General features: G+C 35.8%; 1 protein-coding gene across 4 annotated transcripts in view; it reads right to left on the bottom strand.

Annotated features, from left to right (window-relative positions):
- The window catches only part of SUGCT (succinyl-CoA:glutarate-CoA transferase), a 332647-nt gene that overhangs the window by 270923 nt on the left and 49301 nt on the right, over positions 1 to 12423 (bottom strand). The gene's annotated exons all lie outside the window — the stretch shown is intronic.

Here is a 12423-nt window from a genome sequence, read left to right as displayed (position 1 = left end):
AAGCCAAGTAACGCAATAAAGCATTACATTTAGTATGCAAGGTGATCGCTAATTCATCAGACAAAATGTATTTGTTTTATGCTGTTAACTAGTTGTGCCAGTAAGTGCAACTGCTGGCCTAAATAGGTCATGTGAATATTTTTTTCCGAAAATATTATTTTCTTCATGTTTCTCCCCTAGATGGAAGAAATTTGCTATGATGATCCAAGTGTTTACACTATTCCGTGCCTACTAATCTGTCTAATCTACATCAAAACATACAGTAATTAATTCAGAGTCAAGTATTCACATTCCAATATGTGAATTATATCAAAATTTCTAGAAAAAGATTGTCATTTCTTTTCCTTTCTCCATATATGCTGAAAAGGCAATGTGAATGTGTCACACTCACATTTAAAGCGAAGCAAATACTTAACTGTAAATCATGGACACAGTGACTTAGTCCAGCAGAAAATCTAGGAAAATATACAGCAAATAAGAATTTAACTGCTGCCAAAAACTACGTCCATATATACTAACTACAAATACAATGCTTTATTCCTGAGTATGGTTGGAAAACACTTTGTAGTTGGATTTCAGCAGCAGCTTATTATATCCCAGTGTCACTTCATTCAGCTAAAATGTTGAACAATGTCTAGTCTGTCCTTCAGGCCACAGGAAAATCCCAGCAATTAAGGAAACAGATCTGGGAGGTACGTAGAAAGGACTTTACTTCTGGTTTGCAACTTTTCTCGGCAACACAGAATGAAACACACAGTTATTACAGAGAGAGTTTATGAGTCACAAAAGTGTGTTATTTATTAATAACATATACACTAGACTCATCATTCCTGTCATTTTTCAATTTGGGGCCACAGTTCATAGTGATATTTTTTTCTACCATAGCAAATGGTCTCCTGGTTTGAGGTAGAACAAAAACAATTTTCTTTTCAGTTATTTTACTTTTCACTGTCGTGGTTTAGGCTGGGCTGGCCACTAAATGAACGACAAATGACTATGCAATGATGACGAAATATTGTTAGATATTCTTCTGTATTGTTTGTGTGTAACACTACATAACTGCTGTGTTGCAAACCAGTTTCACTGACCAATGAGATGCATCCACTAGAATGGGCTTTTACTTTTAAAGACATAAGGATGCCCTCTGTGATGTGCCCTCATTTAACTTTCCACATTTCTGGAAGGAAACCCTATACCAAAATTAACTCTGGGAAGGGCATGGTGAATTAAAACCTAGTGAAACAGAAATCCTATAATATTGATACTGAATACAATGGAGCCAAGATTTCATTCCACTTCTTTGTTTATATTCTATGCTGTAGAAATAAATAGAGTTATGAGTTTCTGTCCTGGTTTCAACTGGGAAAGAGTTAATTTCTCTTTCTAGTGATTGCTGTGAAAGGAACATCAATAATACCTATTGGGTTTAGTTGTTGCTAAGTGATGTTTACATTATTCAAGGACTTTTTTTCAGCTTCCCATAGAAGAACAGACAGACCAATGGAACGGCCAATGAAATATTTCATACCATAGACATCACGCTCAATACATAAATGGGGGTTGGCCGGGGGGCAGGAATCCACGATCCTTGCTCGGGACAGTGCCAATTCACTGGGCTTTGAGAGTGTCTGGTGTTACTATTATTAGTGTTATTATTAGTGTTATTTTTTCTTTTCTGATACTGTTCTATTAAACTGTCTTTATCCCAACCCATGAGGTTTTTTTTCCTTTCCGTTCCTTTTCTCCCTTTTCGCTCTTCTAGGGGAAATGGGGATGAGCGAGTGGTTGCAAGGGGGGGTTAAACCACAACAGTTTCATAAAAAATAATCCTTCACAAGAAGACTTCTATCCTTAAAAAAAAAAAATAAAAAAAATCTTTTTAACAGTGTTGCAAATTGCTTCAGACTTCTCAATGATATGAACATAATTCTTTCAATGGTAGGAAACGTACATCTTGATTTCTCCACAGCACTTGTTCACAGTACAATAGGAAAAAAAGAATTAAAACATAATACTCCCTAGATATTGGAACTGCGCCACTAAAGCTTCTGCTCAAAGACTTGTTTCAGTAGCAATAGACAGTAAATTCCAAGGAAGTCAGAAGCTCAGTAAAGACTGAGTAATTTTGGAACTAAAAGTTGCTTAGGCTATATAAAGGCCTCAGTTCAACACGATACTTAGTGTGAAGAATAATTCCATTTCAGTCAATGTACCAATTACTTGCTTGAATGCATATGCCTATGTATCAGGCTGAAACTGGTTTCCTTATTATTGTTTTTTTCCAATAAATCATGAGGGAAAAAGGCTTTTGGTTCCCTTTGACTCCATTCTCTGAGTTGGATACCTTGTTCACAGTCAAATCAGCCAGCCAAAAAGAATTATTACTACTAGTAGTAGCAGTATTATCATCATCATCCAAATAAACTTATATTGACCACATCAAAGCAAATATTTCAATGCTTTGTGTTTTATGTATAAACACGCTTAGTTGAGTGAACTCTGTGGCCTTTTGCCCCTTTCATAATAACTCTCTGATGAATTCATCAGACTTAAAAGATGATTCTATTTCTAATGTCCCACAAAACTGTTATAGACAGTCTCAGGACTACCGTACTTTCCCTTTTCCTCTCTTCCTGGCTTAGTTCATTCTCCCCGGTCTCACCAAAGATTTACTCTCACTAAAAAGGCACTATCCAAAAAAATCTTTCAGCATATACATTTTATGTCCTTAATAAAGAATACAAAGAATTTTATCTACCTATACCTTATGGTTGTTAAGCAAACTACTGAACTATATGCATAAAAATGATATCCCAACGAAACATTTCTACAAACATTATATCCCCTAGAGAATATGTTTTTAACAAAATAAGTCTATTTCTCCAAATTCCCCTGTAATTCAAGACTCAGTTAGGACCTCACTGCTAGAGACACTTCTTGCAGTAGGAATATCTACAGTGCAATCAATCTCTCAAAATGAAGTTTGGGTACATCTGTATTACATATTCAGTTAAGTATTTTTAAATCTATATTTAAAACTGCTTTCCTGAAACCTTATAGACCCATTTCTTTTCTCCTTTAATTAAGAACTAATCCTTAAAAGTAACCTTTGGGCTTGTAACATTAAAGCGGATGTAATACAATGATACAGACATCTCTATTCATTTGCTTGCAGAGACAGATCTATGCACTGTAAATATGTATTATCAAATATCTACAGATAAGCATTTCTTTATTTCACATCAATAAAGGGAACACACATTTCAACATTCCTTTCTGATATTACTGTTGACGGCCAAATCACGTATTTGCGTTACATACTTACTTAAACCAGAACAAAAAGAGAGCTGCATTACGGTCTGAAAAGTTATGCTCAGCTTGTGATGGAATCAGACAGATGGGAAACAAGATATTAAAAGCCACAAGGTGAGCAGAAAAAGAAAAGAGACAGAATTTCAAAAGATTTTTTTCAAGATAGCACATCAAACATAATCTATTACAATTAGTTCACTGAGTCAATCAATCATTTAGATGCAAGTTCAACAAGTGTATATGAATAATAAACCTTTCCAGGTAACTGGAAAGAGGAGAAAAGAATGATTTTAATTATATTCTTTACTTTCTTCTCCCTCCAATTTTGTGTCTGCTTTCCTGCCACGTATCTTAACAACGCTTTGACTCTTAGCCAAGTTAATTTTTTTTTTTTACTCATTCTTTTTTTACTTTTTCTTAAAGTAGGCATGTAGACTGCCTTTTAGGAACTTTGAGACACAGGCTTTTTACAGCAGCACAGATTAACTTATTTCATGCTATACTACTGAATTAGTAACCCAAATATTAACTTATAACTTTGTAGAAAAAATCATTATGGAAAATTTCAGTGCCTTCTATTGTGCAAAGGCCAATAGTCTTCCACTTACATCTCCGTAATTCTGGTGACATGGGAAAAAGATTTTTACATGAGAAAAATTTGAACCTAAGAGGGCAATCCTCATTTGGTGGGCACTAACAAAGCTCTCTTAAAATCACTGATCCTACGCTGGTATTTACCTAATGACTGATTTTACTGTTTTACATGTTTTCCCCTTTCCATATTGCAATGAATAGTTTGAAAGTAATAAATCAACATTCAAGTTCAATTAATTTTGCTCTTGCAGTTACCCCTCGTCACCCTTCTCATTTCTTTATTTGTATTGAAGCTGTTTCCATGGATATGTCCATGGAGTGATCCTCAGCTCTTGCTTCTTGAGTGGCTTTTTTTTCATGAATAAAAATACAAACCCAAAAACCTCTATCTCTACCAAGAAAACCCCACTCCATTTAGAAGAAAACCCCACTCTTCCAGTTGAAGTCTAATTATGTTTAGCCACAAGGCTTAATGAGAGTAGAAATAAGTTCTTACTAGTCTGCAATCGCCTCGCTGCTGCCATAGGCAGTGCACACATTTCACGTTACATCCTAAGCATTGACCCAACTGGTTCAGGATGTGGCACCGTGCCACAATGAATGGTGCTGTTCTACCAGATTTTAGGCGGGCAAGTAACTGTGTTTCAAATGCCCGCAAGCATGAGCTGGGCAGCAGGAACCACAGCCTTGCAGAAAGGCAAGAAAGATGCCACGATTCAAGGCAGCCCATTCCACAGGGGCCCTGCAGGAAGCCACAGCTTTCCCAGCAGCTGACAACAAACATCACCTTATGTCTGGGCACTTAAGGGACTCCCCATCTAGCCCGGAGTTGAGAGCTCTGCAGAGGATAAAAATCAGCTCAAGAGTGCCACACACCCACGGGCCGGGCAGACATCCCCACCTGTGGGTACGCAGCAAAGCCACTGTTCACAAAGGAGCAAGATTTTACAAATTCATCAGTGGTGTTCCTACATCTGTGCAAGGCAGCAGGTCTGATCTTCTTCTGAATTCAAAACTGCTGGTCCCATAATCCCTCTCGACATCATTTTTTCCCTCCCCTTTAAGAGCCAGTAGTACTGTAGCTGCTTTCAACCAGTGCTCTGCAGACCAGTAAATTCCAGGAATGACTTGGTCTGCAAAAACTAACAAAGCAAGACTACTATCACATAGGCCAAGGCTTACTTTAGAAAATGTCTGTGGTCACGTTATGAACACTCCGCTCTGGGTAAAAAGTGTTTTCTTCCCAGTGACGCTGATTTCTTTTAATGTGAGCCTCCAGGAAGGGATCACGAATTCACCCTTCACAAAAGAAAACTCCTGGCATTGAAGCATCAGCAAATAGTATAATCCCAGAGACAAATACAATCTTGTAAAAATAAAATCAAATCCTTAATGACAAATAACTACAGTTTTAGAACAGGTCTCCTGTTTTAGGGGCTTCCAACCAGACACTTCAGCAAGTACCCAACTCTGTGCCAGTAATCACACACAGCTTGTGGGACTTGCTGATTAAAGTTAGCCACTTGATCAAACAGCACACGGCAAATCACAGTGACAGAAATGACGCACTAAGAGATGCTTAATGAACTAGAAACAATAAAAAATACAAGCAATGTGAAAAACAATGGACATGTAGTTGAAAACCCTATCTTGAACACGGATTCTCAGAAGGGAAGAAAGCTAAAGAGAGCAAAACAGACTTCAAAGTGCACAATTGTGTAGATACTTTTTTAGTGTGAAAATGATGGCTGAAAACAACTTTTGCTTTATAAAAAAAATTATGTTTAGACTACATAAACATAGAGAAACCAAGGCACCTTCAAAAACACAAGGCATTTGCATAGCAGAGAACTGCTGAGTTCAGTGAAATACAACAACAAAAACCTACAAATAATTTTTCTAATGAGCTATTTAGAGCTTATAGAAGACCAGAATGAAGACTTCTGTGCTTCCCGTAGCATGGAGATCACCTCCTGATTAAGATTAAATTAGTATTAACAATGGCAAAGACTAGATGCAACTAAAAGATGTAGGACTTGAAATTTCAAAAATATATACTACTCAGCACACAGTTTCGAGAGAAACTAAATGTTAAACGGACTCCCAACTTTCCTTAGTCTCCACTTTAAAAAACAAAACAAAACAAGAAACGTCCACACACTCAGATGAATTTTAGGTGAAGGATAAGAAATAAAAATCCTGACCATTGATTGAATCTATTAGACAGCATGGCATGAAAGAAACAAAACAGCAACAAAAAAACCCAAACAAACAAACAAAAAAAAAGATTTCTTTCAAATGAGCTCCGGTTAAAGAAAGCAACATTTTTAAATGAAGAATAAATTACATCTTCATAATGAAAATAATATACTAATAAGCTTTTACTGAAAGTGTAAAGAAACATATTACTTTGACCACGGAAAAATTACTGTTTCAGTGTCATAACGACACAGGAACAGCTCTAAGGAATCCGTCACTTTAAAAAAAAATTCTCTTAAAGAGAATATTCAGGTTAAAAAACCCAAGAACTCCAAAATTAGTCTGTACATTCTGTTCAAGATCTTGGTGCACTTATATACAAGCCTTAATCATATGGTCCTATACTATTTTTCTATTGAGCATCTGACTCATTTAATTAGTCGGTACTTACTGAATATTTACTTTTAGTTTATTCAGGAATATACAGACCAAAATTCCACTGAATCTCCTAGAAAGTCCCTACCAGCTTCTATGCACATCATATGTTGTCCACATTGCACCTTGTGCCACGGTGAGTTGTTTCAAAAGACACTTCTCTGAAACAAGGGTGATTCATCTGCAAAATTTCAAATTTCCACTCCAAAAGAACGAAGGGACTGAGTTTCTCAGGAGGAAAAAAAAAAAAAATAAGAAGCCAAGCCCATCAACGTATTTTCCCATAACTTGTTCCTGGAAACAGATGAATCATTTTAACAGTAACTCTGAAAACAAATCACTTTTTGGCAATTCCGTGACGTGGAAAATTCAGCCAAAACAGTTAAAACTTTGGAAAAGTTATAAAAATTAAAACCAGACTCTGATAACAGACATATCAGACAACCTTAACTAGAAATGACACTTCTACAATCATATCTTCAAATCTCCCTCTTCTCTCCAGAAAGAATATATATCCACTGAAATATCAAATGCATTATGCTCGGCGTTTTCATACAGCTTTACTAAGTCCAGGCAAAATTCAACTTGTGAAAAGTTATTTTATACAGTTTTTCTAATATTATAATACATTTTTTTATATTATTCCTTTCCCACCAAGAACCTATGCATTTAATATGAATTACAACTTATCTGGTTTTTAATTCTATTTAATGATACCTGGTTGTATTTCACTGATTGTTTAGAAGTTCTTAGAGTGGTTTCTATTCATGCAAAGAACTGCGAGCATACTCGCAAAACACAGAACAATTTGAGTTTAAAAACAGTAGCTAAATTTAATAGCTGAGAATAAAAAGAGCAAAACATTCAAATAAAATCCAGACAAACAGATTTTGCTCACATAAAAATTAATTACCTGTGAAGACAGGCATCAAAATAACTACAGCAATTTCTCTTATTATTTGTAATAGGGTATAGCCGGAGGTCCCACTTTGGATGCTACATACACTTCATGAAGGATTCTATTGTTTTATTTAATCAGTAATAAGGATGCCTTTCCATGCAAAGCTGCCAACATACAAAAGAAGCTGTATTAAGGCATTTTTCACTTTTGATCTTATGATTAGAAACAGCGCCATTTACAGTGAAAATAGGCATACACGTAACCATTTACAGCACCCATCTTTTTGTCTCCACATTTATGAGCATTAATGCTTGCACAGAAAAAGGAATCTTAAGTGTGTTTCTCTGCTCCTGACAGTGTAATTTTCATCTTATCTGTGGATAATTGTCTCTCCACAAAAATAACGCTAATTTCAACAGCATGTGGTGCAGCAGTGCAAGCAGGTAGATGTTTAGATTTTTTTCCTTCGATACATAGTGAGGCACACAGCCTTGTCTATTCAGTTGGGTGAGAAACATGCAAATGTTCCACCACTATTATCACAGCCAAATCTCCTGTGGTCCTAACAGTATTATCTCTGCAGAACATCACTGGCATTAGTTGTAACACAAAAATCTCTGGATAAACTGCCCATTAAGTACTTATGTGCTAATGCACTACAGGGATGACACGAGAAGCAAACCCATGCAATTGAATGAAATGCTCAAAATAGGATGTTTTACAATGCACAAGATTGTACTTCTGTGCCTCTGCAGCATTAATGAACACCCACCATTCAGTTGTACACAATGCTTCTTTGAGCACTCTAATGCTGTCCGCAATGCAGATGTGGTTCACCTACTGAGCCGTTAAACAGCACACAAGTGAGAGAAATGTGGTGCAAAGCTCTATTTGATTTGAGAAATAAATGGCTTGGGATTACCACTGAGACTGGAGTCAAAACCACTTCTGCCTGATAACGCATTTTGAATAGTGGCAACAAGTTTGTAAATGAATCTCTGAAGAAGGAAGTTTTTCCTTAACAGATCTACAAAAACATTTAAATAGTACCACCAAACCCCAAAATGTCGTACTACAGAGTAAGATTGAATGAAAATACAAAATAACTTCACATAATTTTTTATCAGAGAAATACAGTACTACAAATACTCATTCCAAAGAAAGCAAAGTATTTTTACAAATATCTGAGCTCTTTAGATAGAGTTTAATGGATACCTGTTTTTGAAGTCCTAAAACAGAGTCTTACCACTTTTCTTTATAGCTTACACTATAATATAATACATAACTAATGAATTATGACCTCTGGTCTACACATGTCACTTCTCCAAAAACTTTACAATTTAATTGATGAGTCAGAAACAATACATTGCTGAATAATACAAACATGGAGAAACACAGTCATGGCAGCAGAGCTTCATCAGACCAAAAAGAAGTCCTTAGTCCAAATTTGTTTCAGCATCATCCTTTACTTCATCTTTTTTTTATAAATTATAATCTACAGAGAAATTCCAATCACAGCTATCTGAGGCCATCAAACCAAGCAGTGTTAAAACTTCGCTAGTGTTCCACCAGCATACCCATAAAATGACGTACTTGTTAAGGTTTATTAGATTTCCAGAGGCTCAACAGCACATAGAAATCGATTGTTTTGCTAACTTAAAATTTTCCATGACATAAAATTTAAACCTCTTCCATCAAGTTACAGCCCTTTACCTTGCTATTTACATAAATAAATAGCGCATGAGGTGTTGAAAGGCCCTAACCAAATTTGACCAATTTACAGAATGACTTCTTAAGGCTTCCATGAGTTTCGAGGGAGGGGTGAACTTCTGGGGTACACTAAAAGTGCTTATTCTGCTACTAGTTGCTTAAATCATTCCCATTTCTTTTGAGCTACCCTGGCTATCCTTCTTCTCCTAAGACTTAGCATGATCCCGAAATATGATCTGCGGGTAATAAGCTACAACAAACATCTTGATTCCATTTCCAGAATTACATCCTTATTCAAAGGTCATCTAAATAATAAACTAATTAAAATAAATGTTTTACTTTGTCTTCAGACTCTCTCTGCTACCCACTCCAGATAGCCACTTTTATTTTTTCTATGTATTAAAGGGGCGTATTTTTTTCTGTCTCCTTCCTAGTCTTTCTCTAATTGATGACAGAGGTAGCTCAACACAGGAAAATGAAGCTGCAACATGCTCAGGCTTAGTTTCATTAGCACAAGAACAATAGTAGCAAAGACAAAAAGGCAAAAAAGGCACGGAATTTACTGTCAGATAGCAGCTAAAGAAGAAATTCCCTTGCCATCTGGGTAGGTACTCTGCTTACAGAATAAAGACAGACACTAAATAAATCCAAGATCCAGCTGGAGTATGATCTACCAACGACTTTTTGCGTAACTGATCATTAGAGATCACAACACAAATTCCACAGAGGCCAATATTAAATTGAGTTATTGTCATGTTAGTATGGTCTTCTGGTCTATTCAATAAAATTCTGGCCACTTAAAACCCTGAGGGATAAATTCTGTTCTTAGTTATAGTGATGTCCTCAATGGAAATTATCGAGAATAAGAGCCAAGAAAAGTGTTTAATGCACAGTATACATTTAAGGAAATGTTCACATTAATTCAGATTTTATTATCTTTCCATATCAGAGCTATGCAGTAAAAAAGACAGCATCTCCATACCATACATACACAATTTTTTATCATGACAGAGACTAAGAATACAACGTTTTGCAAAGATGATGCTTTATAAGCCTGTAAAAAAGAACTGCTTATTCAAACCATACCCAAAACAAGACAACTAGCTGGCCTCCAAAATCACCAGCAGCAATGACCTCTAAAAAGGCATATTTTCTTTCTGTATTCAGTCAGCTCACAGCTCTCGGTTACCAAGCAGAGAAGCAACAGGATACAGTATTTGAGTTCCAAGATTGCTATTTCTCACACAACTTACTGCTCAGGGTTCCTGTGATGCCATATATATCTTACAGGCAGTATGTAATTGTTACCAGTTTCACCTATACTCAGTAATTATTAAAGATACGTCATGAAAGCCCTGAATAGAGAGCACTAAAAGCACCTTAAATAGATAAGCCTTTAACACAATCGTCTTGGGGAAAAGTGATCCAGAAACAAAAAATTATCATTTCTAAACCTCACCATTATCTCAATAAACTAGCTGCCAAACTAAAGCACAAAGATGGAATATATAAAATAATTTATTCTAAGGTCCCTTTAAAATTTTCAGAAGATTGAGAGTTTGCTATAGCAAATGCAGAATTAGTAAAACATAGTAATCAGAAGCAGAGAAGTTTCTGATGAACAATCATATAACACAAACAATATTAACCACATTATCCTGTCTGTGGAATCTGGGGGAAAAAAAAAACCACACTCCAAAATTGCAGAAATGTTAAATGTAAAATACTTCTTGCAGATTTTCAATCCAAGAGAAACCAACTTATTACAGTATTTGTTGGAGCCTGGTTGTAATTAAATACAGGAAGGATATTAAAACTTCCAAGAGATTTTTTTTTTTAAGCCACAACAGAAGAAAAGGCACAATTGCATAATTGGAACCAAATCCAAAACCCACTTCCTTCTTATTTACTAGCATCATCTAAAGGACACTATTTAGATGCTGACGCTGAAAGGTCTGGAGCTGACAACTGTAAATCATCTAAAAGTCAAAAATTTCAAAGGAATTGTATGACTTGGGTTAAAAGTTTATAGATGAGAGATATAGAAAGTTAGTGCTCACTGCAAAACCACATCCTAGCGGTCACCGTATCTCTCTTGTCAATAAAAATCATAGAATTCTATTTTGTTGTGGGGAAAGGAGTCCTCTTTGGTAGTAATAAACTGCTATATAGCTATAGGGCAAAAAATGTTTGATATACAGAATTTGAAAGAAAGATGTCCTTTTAAGATATGCTAAAAACAACATGTCTTCAGAGAACAGGATTTCATTTATCATTTTGTTCTACACAGACCAGTTAAATACTAAACAAACTTGCCAGTTAGTGGGATATTTCTTTAAAAAGCTTCAGATCATTTTCATTGGCAGTTGAATTCAGCTCAATGTTCTTTGTCATGAGCATATCTGTGCAGGAAATTAATATCAAAAGCATCTCCCCCCCCCCCAAAAAAAATTCTTCCATTTCTATAAGGCATGCAGAAAAATGACAGCACAGGCATAGATGGACATGTACACGCTAGGTTTTTTGCTATAAAATAAACCCAGGATTTTTCAGGGATTTCTAATTATTTAAGTGCTTTAACCCCGGGTTGTTTTTTTTTTCCTTTCTGACACAAAGTCATCAACACTGCTCAGTGAAGACATATGTATAGTCCAGCTTCACAGCTCTCAGTTCAGATGAAGGGATGGACAAAAGGCACAAGCATGCTGTTGTATTAGCTCAGCACATGAAATGCTGACAAAAGCCAAAGATTTCACACAACTCTCTGCTATTGTAACACTATTAATAGCAGGACAGTTCAGCAGTGCTTTTGTTTTACATACAGAAAATACAATTCCTTTTTTCTCATTAAAAATGACTACAGTGAAACTCACAGTGAAGGGAAAGTTACCATGATGCATCTATTCGACCTCTAGATCCCACCATTAATCAACTGCAAGAAGAACCTAACAAACTAAAAGTCTACAAGTTTAGGTTTCTTATTGTTTTGGCAGCATCCATGAGAGACTTCAAAAGACCATACTTTTTAAACATTCATCACGTGAGGAAGAGCTAGCTTTAGATATCTCAGCTTGGTATGTTAAACCCTAATTCCTTTGAAAGCATGGATCTTTCAAGAACCTGATCGTATAACAGCAATCGTCTTCTAAAGAAAAAACATTACCATGAGAAATACTGTGAGCAATTTTTTTTTTTACATTACTTTTTAGATTTTTGCTCTTTCTTAGTACACTCATCCTCAAGGACTTAAAAGCAACCAACAGTTTTGCAAA

This window comes from Chroicocephalus ridibundus, chromosome 2 (genome assembly GCF_963924245.1).
Source record: "Chroicocephalus ridibundus chromosome 2, bChrRid1.1, whole genome shotgun sequence".
NCBI classification, from domain to species: domain Eukaryota; kingdom Metazoa; phylum Chordata; class Aves; order Charadriiformes; family Laridae; genus Chroicocephalus; species Chroicocephalus ridibundus.
This window is presented reverse-complemented; position numbering and strand designations above follow the sequence as displayed.